Raw genomic sequence first — 13,418 nt, forward strand, 5'->3', positions numbered from 1 at the left:
GGCAGCCCCAGATAAGATAAGACAGAAGTCTGTAGACCTACAATATGTTTCAATGTTTATGCAACCTAGAGCATATGCATTCCACTAAGTGTAATAGAACTAGCGCACACAATTAGAGAGAAACAATTCGATAGATTCATGAAGAAGTTTTTAGATGAGGACTAGCATGTTGAATGGACCTTGAAATGGGCCAGAAACTGAGTTTATTATTCTGTCTTTTGGTTCACTTGCTGAATATAAAGACAGATAGATAACTCTACAAATTCTTCCATACAAAGTTTCTTTTATTGGATTATATTAGGTATCCTCAAGGTAACTCACAGTTATGTCAAGATGCATCTAATGTTCAATTCTTTGCATAGCTGAAATCGTAGTGTAAAATGATAGTAATCTTTCTATCCCATATTTCATCCCATAGTAGTAGAGATGCTAGCATGAGGCTGAGTTCAGGCAAGAGTGAAGAAACCTCCCCCAACCCACCAAGGGTCAATTCAGTGACCAATCATGATTACAGACGTGACCACATGACATGGACTACATTTCCCAGGACACCTTAACTACATTTACCATGATGCATTCCCCCTAAGGGGACAGCTCCCAATTCCTAACAAACTATCCAATTCCCATTAACTATAACAGACTGGACAGCACATTTATAGAGTTGAGGTTAGACCCTGGGAAGAGAATTGTACTCATAAACATACTTTTCAATAATTCACCTTTTGCTGGATCAGTCCAAACATCTATGATACCTCTTCCAAAGTACTCAGACAGATGTTTCCAGGAAGCTTATATCAAAGCAGCTTCTTGGTTGTGCAATTGTTATTCTGTGCAGCAACTTCCTATGAACTGACACTGGATGCCTGTGGGACAAATCCATATGTTCTCCTCTTAACCTTTTCCCCATATTAGGCTCTTGTTTCTCTGAATAGTGTAGAAAATTGTAAGAGAAAATCCTTTTACTTCTAAGGGGAATTTGATATTATTTGCATGGGGATGTGGAGAGATTTGGATTAGATTTTTAGTGGTACTGTACTTCCAAATGTCCTCCTCAAACTTTTGGCGGTCATATTTACTGACCACAAGAGGGCAGTAGGGTGTAGATAGAGAGCTAAGGATTTATAGTACTTTGTGTCCCCTCTTCGTCAATCTCTCAATTTGCTCTTTCTCTATAAAAGTCCTAATGAGTGGTCACTTCCTTCTTCCTTTCTTCTTGGGCACGTGCATAGAACACGTGGACTTTAAACGGATGTAGCTAGATTGGTGATATCTGTGATTAATTTTCTTTAACTAAATCTCCTTTCTGACATACTTATAAACCCTGCTTTGCTATTTATCTGCCGACATCAGATGCCTGCTTTCAGAAATGTTTTCTCTCGCAGTCTCTAACATCCCATTCCCTATATCAAAAGCTAGACTAAAATCCGCTCTTTTTTATTTTTCATTTCCTGTGATCACTAGCAATTTGGGCAAGATCTGATTGTTTAAAAACTGAAAGAAAGCTAACCCTTCGCAGCATCATAACCCTAATTCAAGCGGGAGCCGCATCTCTTTTTAATGGCAAAAAGTCTAGCCAGGAGCAGTTTGTTAACCCGCCATGTCATTTGGATACTTTCTCCTTATTACGGTACCAACCGAGCCCAGTTCATCGCCCAGGCTATCTTTTGGAAACACTGAAGTGGAGTGGTACAATGTTGCTATGGATTTAAATGGTTTAGCTTGTACAGGAAAGTCTTTGCACTACTGTATTATCCTCATCTATTTAGGAGATATAACTAGCAAAGGGCCATTTAATGTCCTTTGCATATTATGTATCTGCAATTTCAGTGAAAGGAACTGTTGTAGATAGTTGTATATTAAGTGCATGCTGTAAATAATGATTTCCAATGACAGTTGATATTTAGTGGGGCTGGGCTAATATTTCTATCCATCTTCCAATCTGGCAGAAATCCAAGTGGTGTACACGAGATATACTGCAAATATGCTAGGCACCCATGTTAATTGAAAGATCATCTGGGCAAATAAAAGATGGTTCTTTAACAATATGATTGCAGGAAGTTGAAACTAATTCTTTGCTTCACAGTAAGTCAGTGGGGGCAGGAGGGTGGTGGAGAAAAGCAAGATCATGGCACACAAAGATAATACCACATGAACAGTTTTTTACTTACAGTTTACATCCACCCACACATTTATGTACCCCCACATAGAAAGCCACCCATGCAGATGATGCATGCAATTTCCACAAACTAGAGACATTTATCGTACTGCTTTAGAATCCCACCTTCATTTGCCCTTACAGATCCCATCCTTCCCAACACTTCTGCATATACTATCCTTTTAATCCTGTAGAAAGTTAGCACCCACCCCTCTCCCTGTTTCCAGTGTCTTTCTTCTCACTTGGAACTGAACCCAAATGGACATTTTTTCCAACAATTTGGGACCCAAAGATGGGACTCCAAGCTAACCTGACCAATGGACCTGTCCAGGTAAGCCTCCCTTGCAGGCAGCAGATCAATTGAATCTGTGGGTGTGTTTTCCTGGACCTTGGCCATTTGGAACAAAAGTTTTAAAGGGGTTTTGAGCTCAAACGCTGCTTGGAAAAAGGGTGAGTACCTCTAAATTTTAATTTTATAGCCCAGAAAAGAATGGGAAATGTGCATATGCCTCTGTGTGTGTGAGGGGGCCCTTTTACCAATCACAGCTGGATCTTGCTCCCTCTGTGTATTTCCTAACCACAGAAAAACTAAAAGTCTGGAGAGCATAGGGGTTTGCCAGAGCACAGGACATTCTGTTAGGGAGAATGTGTGAAATGGAATGGAAAAGTGAATCAGAGAGTTGAACTGGGGCAACTAGCTGGGAAGTCACTAAGCCAGGGGTCTGCAAGCCAGAGGTCTGCAAACACCCAAAGAGCCACTTGGGCCCATTTATCATAGAAAACAAAACACTGGGAGCCACAAAACCTGGGTGACCGTGGCCAACTCATCACTTACTCCCACCCAGTCACATGACACCCCCTCCCAGCAATACTTTGTGGCTCATCATGTTTTCTTTTCTATGGGAAATAAGTATCTCTCTCTTCCTCTCTCCCTCTCATCTCTCTTTCTCCCTCTCTGTCTATCTCCCTCTTTTTCATCTCTCTCGCTCTCTCATCTCTCTCTTTTTTTCAATCTCCCTCTCCCTCCCATCCCTCTCTCTCTCTCTGTGTCTCTCTCTTTCTCTCTGTCATCTTTCCCCCTTTCATTCTCTGTCTTCGTCTTCCTCTCCCTCCCTCCCTCCCATCTTTCTTTCTCTCATCTCTTTTTCTTTCTATCTCCCTCTCCCTCCCATCCTTCTCTCTGTGTGTCTCTCTCCCTTTCTCTCTGTCATCTTTCCCCCTTTCTCTCTCTCTCTTTGTCTTCCTCTCCCTCCCTCCCTCCCTCCCTCCCTCCCTCCCTCCCATCTCTCTTTCTCTCATCTCTTTTCTTTCTATCTCCCTCTCCCCCTCTCCCTCATCTCTCCTCCCTCCCTCCCTCCCACTCCCCACCTCCACTTCCCAACCCACAAACCCAGGAAATAACTGTAAGGAAATTTGACGATGTTCTCTCTGTCTCTGAAAAGATACAAAAACTCTGTGTTCCGAAAGGAGTGACTGCCAGGTTGTAGATCACCGTACGCACTTCAGAGAAGCATCATCCCAAGCTGCAGCACACTCACACTGGCATGCATACACACATCCTGCAACTCTGTCCAAAGTGCCGGAAAATATAGTCCCTGGGCACCCCCGAAGACGCTTGGCAGGCAAAGTATGGGACAAAACTTCCCTCCCCACTCCCCATCACCAAGGCAGTGTCTGCTGAATCCTTGCAAAACTGGGCAAGGCGGAGAGAGGAGAGCAGACAGAGCCAAATCAAGCCAAATCTGTCTCCCCCTCTCTGTCTCTCTCTTGCTGCCTGAATGGCGGGAAACAGCAGACGGCTACTTCGAGTTTTGTTGGTGATGGATGTACGACCTGTTCTCTGCCCTGAGAGAGAGTTGCTAGGGGCGAGTGGGGCAGGGTCGCATTGTGTTATAATGGGCTCCAGGAGGGGATCCAGTCTCCCCCATTGTGAAGTGCATGTCAAATTGGGGTCTGGATCCCTTCCTCCTGGAGCCCATTACAACACAATGCAAGAGAGGGAGAGAACGAAGGAGAGAAAGAGCAAGGTGCTGCGAGAGCAGTTGGCAGGCCATGGAGAGGGTATTGGGTCTTCCCCCCACCTCCCCGGCCAAAGGAAAGCCAGCCAGGCTTCTCCTTCCCTACTACACTTCCTCCTGTTCCCTCCCCCCACTCAATCTTACTTCGGGACAGAGGAACACACACTGTAAACGTGTGTTGGCATTTCCAAAATGCATTTCTCTGGCTCTTGCCTGCAATTCTTCATGTTCCTCCAGGCCCAGCTTGCTGAGGAGGGAGACCAACCCTGACTCCTCTGCTGCCCTCCCCCACAGCCCCAGCCATCACTGCCAGGGGAAGGCACAGGAAAAGAAAGCGAGCAGAAACAGCTCTCGCTGGGGTAAAAGAGCTGGATCAGGGAAGGCACAAGCAACAGAAAGTGGCCTGGAGGAGCACAGACAGTTGCGGGCGAGTGTCAGAGGGTCAGAAGACACACTCCAACATCTCCGATGTCCCAACTCGCCAATGGAGGCGCCTCTGCCAGGGCCATCTCCCCCTCTTGCTGGGCTGTTGTGCTCAGCACTTGGTGTGGGAGAAGAGCACTTCCCCATGCCACTCCCTTCTTTCTCTTGGCCCCACTGATAAGGGAGGAGGAAGGCCAGGCTTGCGGGATGGCTCCCACCCCGCAAGATCCACCCCCACTGTTCTCTCCCAGCCCTCTTTGCTGGCGGCAATAGCAAATGTACCACAACGAAGGTGGAATGCTGTTGCCGTGCAAAGGCAAGTACAGGGGTGCTTCGCTCCTGCATTAAGGCTCCATCCATGCCCCTGCCATGACAGGGAGCTGCAGCAGAGGGTCCAAAGAGCCGCACATGGCTCCAAAGCCACAGGTTCTGAGAAGCAAGCAGAGACACCCCCCCTGCACTAAGCAAAGCCCTAAAAAGGAGGGTGGTCCTTACCACTGGGAAGCAAGCAGAGGTCCCCCGGGACTTTAGTGAGTCCGAAAACTGAGGTGGGAAAAAGAAAAGAAAAATGGCCAGGGAAGCCCATACTTACTGCAGGGAGCAGTAGAGTCCCGCCAGACCCCTTTTTGGTCTGCATACTGAGAGCAGAATTCCCTTGGTGGAGGTGTCCTTACTCTGTAGAAGGAAGCAGAGTCCCCCTAGTCCCTTTTTGGTCTAAAAACTGAGATGGAGGCAAGGGTTTCACTGGAAACCCAAGATTCACTGGGACCTGGCAGAGCCGAATTGAATCCCTACATCAGAGGAGAAACATGGGATGCTCTAGCTCAAGGGTCAGGATAGGCTCCCTGGGAGAAGACTTGCATGACATTGGGCTTAAAGGGGCACTTGCCAGGTGGCCATGAAAAAAGAAAAAGAAAAATGGTTGTGTAAAGATAGATAGATAAATTAGATAGATAAATTTATTGTCATTGTACTCAGAAACCTGAGAACATGAAATAAGGTGCTCTTCCACAACATACAACTGAACAACACCAAAAGACATATACAAATAACAATGTAAAACAAATTAAAACAAATAACAGTTAAAAACTGTACAACCAGGATATATATATGTTAAGACCACCAGATTCATAACTCTGCATTTAACCTGATCACAGCACTTGGGTAAAATCTATGTTTAAATCTACTTGTCCTGGCTTTCAGCACTCTATATCGTCTTCCTGATGGTATTATCTCAAACAACGAGGGGCCTGGATGCGAAGGGTCTCTCAAGATCTTTTGTATCTTCCTTCTACATCCCATGTTATACAAATCCTCCAATGAGGGAAGAGGACATCCGCTGATCTTTTGTGCCCTTTTTATCACTCTTTGGAGTGCCCTTTTCTCCGCCTCTGTACAACTCCTAAACCACACACAGAGGCAATAAGATAAAATGCTCTCTATAGAGCTTCGATAAAAGGCAACCAACAGACTCTCTGGTAGTTGTTGTGATCTTAAAAGTCTTAAAAAATACAGTCGTTGATGAGCCTTTTTTTCTAGGGCTAAAGTATTTGCCCCCCATGTTAGATCTTGTTTCAGGGTGATACCTAAAAACTTACATTCTGCCACCTGTTCTACCAAAACACCATCGATATACAATGGCTGGATATCCGAACTGCTCTTCCTGTAATCCACTATGAATTCCTTCGTCTTATTTATATTGAAAATAAGATCGTTTACTTTGCACCAGAGGGACAGCTGATGAACTTCATCCCTGTACGCAGACTCATCATTATCAGAAATGAGCCCCACCAACGTTGTATCATCTGCAAACTTAATGATCTTATTGCTCAGATGAATAGAGGTGCAATCAGACGTATAAATAGTGAATAAAAGTGGACTCAATACACAGCCCTGAGGAGTGCCAGTATTGAGGATCTCCACAGAGGAGATATGTTCATTCATCCTAATCCTTTGTGAACGATGTGATAAAAAATTCAGAATCCACCAACATATGGAGTCCGGTAGCTTCAGATCTTTAAGCTTAGACATCAATCTGTGGGGTAATACTGTGTTGAAAGCAGAACTAAAATCAACAAATAATATTCTGACGTACGTTCCTTTTTTCTCCAAGTGAGATAGGGCAGTATGAAGAACAGTATTGACAGCATCCTCAGTAGATCTGTTTGTTCTATAAGCAAACTGATAATTGTCAAAGGTAACAGGAAGGCAAGAAATAATATATTTCCGAACTAACTGCTCGAAGCACTTCATTATCACAGAAGTCAATGCCACCGGCCTGAAGTCATTTAAAGCATTTGCAGGTGACTTCTTGGGTACTGGAACAATAATAGAAGCCTTCAGACAAGTTGGAACAATAGACTGTAGCAGAGAACGATTGAAAATCTCAGTCCACACCCCGGCTAACTGATCCGCACATTCTTTTACTACACAACCAGGAATGTTATCAGGTTGTGCAGCTTTTCTAGAGTTTACCGCTTTCATTATACACCTAACATCATGCTCCTTCACAACAAGAGGAGCACAGTGCTCGGTCAACAATGGTAGTGGTGATGGTAACTCCACTTCCAGTTGATTCATCTCAAACCGGGCATAAAAGGTGTTTAGTTCCTCTACCAACTCATGTTTTCCACCCATACTAACCTTCTGTGCTTTAAAATTAGTTAACTGCTGAATCCCCTGCCAAGCTTGTCTCAGGTTATTATTAGATAACCAGTCTTCTATCTTTTCCTTGTATGCAGCCTTGGCTTGTTTAATACCACGCTTCAAATTTGCTCTAGCCACACTATACAGTGAGGCATCTCCAGACTTAAATGCCTTATTTCTCTTGTACAAAAGGGACCAGTCATCCATGGTTTTTGGTTTGGGTAGGATCGAATACACTTGTTCGTCTTAACAGTATCAATGCAATGGGCCATATATCCCAAAACTGCAGCTATATGATGCTCTAAATCTTGATGTTCAAAGATGTCCCAGTTGGTTCGCTCAAAACAATCTTGAAGCTGCGTAATCGCCCCCTCAGGCCAACATTTCACTGTCTTTACTATCGCCCCCCACCTTTCTTCCTCTTAGAAATATACTCAGGAGCCAAAACCAGAGATAAATGGTCAGACATACTTAAATGTGGTAGCTGCAGAATCCTATACCCCTGTGCAATATTTGTGTAAACTTTATCTAAAGTATTCAACCCCCTGGTCGCACATCTCACATGTTGATTAAATTTAGAAAGAACAACTCGCAAATCAACATGATTGAAATCTCCTGCTACAATATATACAGCATCTGGATACTTAAAGAAGTGGACTTTGCTCAGGGATGAAGCTGGAAAACCCATTTGGCTAAATAAAGGTACTTAAAAAAAAGGGGAAATATATAAATAGGAATGTTGGGGTTTTCATTTGTTTGTTTCTCTCTCTTCCTCTTTGTCTTCCATGCAACCACGTGATATGTTTGTTAAGATTTGTGCCTTCCCTAATTTAACTGAGATTTATGGTGGGAATGACCAATGTGTATGTGTGTGTAAGCCTGAGAGTTCTGTTTTCCTCTCTTTTTCCTCCCTGTTTTTGTGCATGTCTAAGTCTTTGTGTGCCCTCATGGTAATTGCAACTGTTAAATGTCTCTGATCCCTAGAGATATGAATTTTAAATTGTTAGAAAAGAGTTAGAAGCACTGAAAAAAAAAAGAAAAAGCCTTCATTCTGTTTTGTCTGGCCAGCAGAACAGAATAAAGAGAACTGGGTTTTTTTCTTTCCTCTCTGTGCTTTTAAGAAAAGCACAAAGTTATGAACAAATGTTTTAAGTTAATTTACAGGAAAAGTTTCATTCTTGCATTTATTATGTGTCTACATGGTTTCATCTGTTCATCCTTTTCCTGAAGCATGTGAATCCATTTTTTCTTTTTCATCTCTTGTGTCCCCATTTTGTTGAAACTGATTTATCTGTTTAATAACTGTAGTACTGGTGTTTTTTTCCCCTCAAGCCCTGCCTGCAACTCACCCCCACTGTATCTTTCCATCTCTTATTCTACAATGCCTTTTTTCATCCACAAAAGGGGGAGAAGACCCTGTTCTCATGTCTTTCAGCCATGCACAGATGACTCTGCAACCTGTGAAAGCAGATAATGCTTACCCAGATGCTGCCTCCAGAGGAGAACTTCCATCCATTTGAGCCAGGAATTGGGTTTGGATCAGTCTTCAACTAGAAAGTCATCACAGAAACCAGAGTGGAGCAGACCTTCCCAAGCCTGACTGACCACCAAGCCAAGCCAAATGTCACCCAGCAGACATGAAAGAGGATCCTGAGATGGACAAGTAGAGACTAAAGACTCTTTTCAATCCCCAGAAGACAGCTAGAAAGGCTATGGGGAGGGTGGAAATTCATGGTAAAGTTTTCTTGTCACATTTATGTTGTGTTCAGTTAAATGGACTCTGGGGGATTGTGTTTGGGAGTTGTTGCCACAGCAAGTTCTGAACACCTTGGACTTCTGTCAGGTGGGAGGGAAATCTGTTCAGAATGTCTGTATTGCCTGTGTTTTAGAAGGAGCTACATACACAAGCACATTCAAAAAGACACACCATTCAGAATTAGACTGAGGTTATCCCCTTCATTTACCTCAACACAAAGCTCCTCCTAGGTTGATTTCCGCTCTGTGGCACTAAGGCCCAAGCAGTCATATCTCCCTGCTAATTCCATGGGAGAGGGGCATCCCCCGAGGCAATTCCCTCACTTGAAGAGATAGCAGAAAAGACCACAAGCTATAATTGTGACTCACAAATAATGCTGTGCCCAGTTGCCCAGTAAAGAAGGATATGTTGCAATTTTTAAAATACCTCAATTTGGCCTCACAAACCTTGGAAACTAAGAGCTAGGGCAGGTTTAATAACCATTCCTTGGAAATGGGCAGCCTGTAATTTAAAGGAAAACCATGGCTGTGAAGAACTTTGGGACTTGGGCTTGCTTGAAACCTGCATCCATGTTTTTTTATTTTATTCAAAATGTTCTCAAATCCTCTTGCCAGTGTATCTTTTATTTCCTGAAAATCCAACAATTTCTTTGCAAATTTCACTCATCTTTGTTCTTGTTTCTTTTATTTCTTTCCAGCCAATTGTCCAACTGTCCTTAATCCAAGTCAAAACCACTTTTCATACTAAAAAACTAATATCCAATAACCAAGGATCTTTATGTCCTGAAATCTAATCTTTTAAATGGTCAAAGGGTGAAATATTTGTACATCTCTCTACCAGTTGAGTCTTATATTGTAGCTTTCAGGGGTCTCTCAATAACAAATTTCTCACTTTTAATTATCCTAACACCAGGTCTTTTCCAAACTTTGGGGATCTGTTGTTTTTTCTTTTGACAGTAGGTGATGCTCAGTTTTCACTGTACTCTAATCTTTAAATCTGATTTTCTGTATTTTAAGATATTAACTTTTTACTCCAATAGCTAGAATGCAGCCACTTAATATATTTATGAATCCACTTTTCTGAATATTCTTCTCAGGGTTATATTTTAAATTTTAAAAGGATAGTTCTCACCCAGTTCCACACTGTCACTAACTTCGCTCCTGCACTCTTCTTAAGTTGAAGCTGTCTCCGGATTTGTGGTGGCCAACCTCGTCTTTGTGTCATGGCGTAAGAGAGTAATAGCCTGGGGCTCTACAGGGAAGTTGCGTTCTCCCCTGAAACCTCACAAGGCACGTCTCCTTTGCTTCACCACCCCTCCAGGATGGTTTTGGGGTCTTCCATAGCCCATGAACACACAGAAAGCCAGCGCAGGGATGGAGAGCCCAGGTCCTTTGCTACTGGTGTCGCCGCGACGTCACTTCCAGTGTCCCCATGGGAGTCTGACAACCAATCAGGATACATTTCTTGCCACAGGAACAGGAAGCAAGTTCAAAGCCCAACAGAGGTTATAAATCTCTCTCCCCCTCTTACCCATGTGCTCTTTTTGCTCAGTACCTCAAATCATGTGGTCCTGCTGTCCACCACTAAACCATTTTTCCAAGCAGTCTCCCTGTTTCCAATGTCTTTTATCCCACTTGGAATTGAACCTAGATGAACATTTCTTCCAACAATCCCATTGTGCATATTCTAACAGGGTTTCTCAACCTTTTAAGATGTATGAACTGTATGGATGCTGACTGGGGAATTCTGGAACTTGAAGTCCGTAAATCTGAAATTTGCCAAAGCTGAAAAACTGGTCTACTTCCTTATATTTAGACTACTGATTTTCTACATATATACTACATCATTCTAACCTTGCCCCTAGAGGGTGTCCAGAGGATTGCAGCCACTTCAGCCTGACATTAGTCCTGAATTTCAGTTTGTTATATCAGTCTCCTTCCACTGACATAGAAGTGGACAACTGAGCAAAATAAACTGTCACTATATAGCATTGATATGATAAACCTGTCAATCATTGGAAAGAGTTTCAGGCTTGATTTTTACTATTTAACTTACCTTTCCTATTCTGTTAAGTATTTAACTGAAATTAGGTTACCCGAAGGAGAATCTTTACTGAGGCTTTCATGACAGGCCATTCTCCAGGTTCCAATATATAGTGAGATCAGGTGAGAAAGCTTTTAGTAATGATAACCAATTTATTGAACATCCTTCACCTGAGGTTTCTTGGTATGTAAATTGTAGGCAAAGTTTTTTTTCTACAATCAGTTTAAGTAGTTTGTCATAACTACTGCCTTTGCAATACCTGCTGATTTATTTACATTCTATTTTAATATTTGTAGATAACTCACTTTGTATTGCATTTATATTGTATTTTTGTTCTGTTCTAACAAACGTATATAGGACAAGTCCAGCCCTGCTTCATAGATTATATTTTATTCTTGATTTCCAATTGTAGTTAACATTTTATTAAGATATACAGATTAATATAGTGGCTCTAACTATTATATATATTAAAATATATAATATTTTATATATATATATATATATTAATATTTTATATATATACATATTCTCAAACAAAACTACTTTCATCTCTAATTCATTGATTTTCAGGTCCATAGTCATACGGATTGTTTCATACAATCTATCTAATATTTTCTACAAATTAGATTCTCAGCCAATAAGATGGCACTTTCTATGCACAAAGTACATTCATATCAGCAAACTATCATCACATGCATTTCATATACATTTATTTATAAAGAATCAAGGGAAAATCACACATTCTTGTCTTACTCGTTGAACCATTTGCTAAGCATTCTTTTGATTATCTGCAGGCTTCTCTTCTGTTATACTGCATTCAGCAACCAACCTTCAACTCTATATTTGTGCAAAACATTTCATAAGAGCCATTTTGGTGTAGTGGTTAAGGCACCAGGCTAGAGACCAGGAGATTATGGATACTAGTCCCATCTTAGACATGGAAGCCAACTCACCTCACAGGGTTTTGCTGTGGAAAAATTAGGAGGAAGGAGTATTAGATATGTTCTCCACCTATAGGTAATTTATGAAAATAATAAAGGTGGTATAAAAATAAAACAATTCAAACCTATTTACTAGAGTGAATATATTAAAAGATATTTTCTCAAAATTAACAAATACAAATCCTTTCTCACATTCAAATATTGCTCAAAGATCAAACAATAAACAAATGCAGTTATGAGATGAATACTGATACATAAGCCCTAGAGCAGGCCTCCATTATTTCATGAATTCCAGCATCTATATGGGAAGGTATAATTTATCTCTTGTAGAGAAATGGCCTGCTGACTGGATGATCCAGCCATAATTTCTATCATAAGGGTACATTATCCTGGTACAACTCTTGACTTTAAATATGCAAAGTACCCATGCAAAATCCTTGGAGCCCAAGGTTGGCCTCATCATTCAGCCCAAGAATAATCAGGTGGAGCTTATTTTGATTTCAGAGCTAGATTACTGACTAAAATGAAATAAATTAATGGTTACCACTTGATATCAAAATAGAGAAACCCTCATAGGTAAATGTCCATGTTTTTGTGCATCATGTTCCATTCTTTTGTGCACCCGTACATCTGGCTCAATTGGTATGGAGTGAAAGCTGGCCTGTTTTCTGGGTCCCCAGTGCTCTGCCCTGTGTTTGTGTACTGGGAGAGTTAATGAGAAGAGACTGCTATTCTTTCTTTCTGTTCCCCATCCCATCTGTTCAAACAAAAGCCTGAGAGGAAGAGAGATCTGAGACCCTGCTGGTCAAGAGGCGAAGAATAATAACACATATCCTTGGGCTACATTGCAACACATGCAACCCTTTCATACTCCTCTATGGCTTTTATTCAACTAGAGAAAGAACAACTGCTCTATAAAGCACCTTCCAAAAATTAAAAATAAAAAGATGCATCAGACTTAGCCAACATGTCATCTCTTTCTACCTTTATAATGTGCACAAAGCTGGAAAGGAAGGAGACAGACTGCTTGTATCAATATATATTTGTATATGAGCACACATACAGTATATGCAATCACATTGTTGATGCATTATTGAATTGGTATTGCACATGGTACTTCTCAGAAAAATATATGATAGTCAGTTTTGTGCTATTCAGTACGTTTCAATGTAAACATTAATTACTAGAAAAACAATAATTTTAGCATACTTGTAAGAAAACGTTTATGCAGCTCTACCAGCATGCTGCCGTAATTACAGATTTGGCCAAATTCTAAAACCTGTAGGTGTAGCATTCTAAATGTGTACAGTATTTATTTTCATTTATCTCCAATAAAGCAGTCAAATCTCAGAATTTAAAGTTTTATTTTGGAAAGAAAAACTTAATAAAAGAGTACTTATATTCCTGATTATTAGTTATACAGAACAACTGATTAT

At 41.4% G+C, this 13,418-nt stretch overlaps 1 long non-coding RNA gene across 2 annotated transcripts; it reads left to right on the forward strand.

Annotated features, from left to right (window-relative positions):
• Positions 1-1,220: 1,220 nt before the first annotated feature.
• On the forward strand, positions 1,221-10,992 carry LOC148127198 (uncharacterized). 2 transcript variants are annotated; one of them, XR_015742057.1, is made up of 3 exons: positions 1,221-2,486; positions 4,411-7,944; positions 8,575-10,992. It is a non-coding gene; the product is annotated as an uncharacterized LOC148127198 (long non-coding RNA). The 2 variants fall into 2 exon arrangements; XR_015742058.1 differs by having other exon boundaries at positions 7,822-10,992.
• Positions 10,993-13,418: the final 2,426 nt, after the last annotated feature.

This window comes from Pseudonaja textilis, chromosome 2 (assembly GCF_049901715.1).
Source record: "Pseudonaja textilis isolate UNSWEBS1 chromosome 2, rPseTex1.2, whole genome shotgun sequence".
NCBI lineage: Eukaryota > Metazoa > Chordata > Lepidosauria > Squamata > Elapidae > Pseudonaja > Pseudonaja textilis.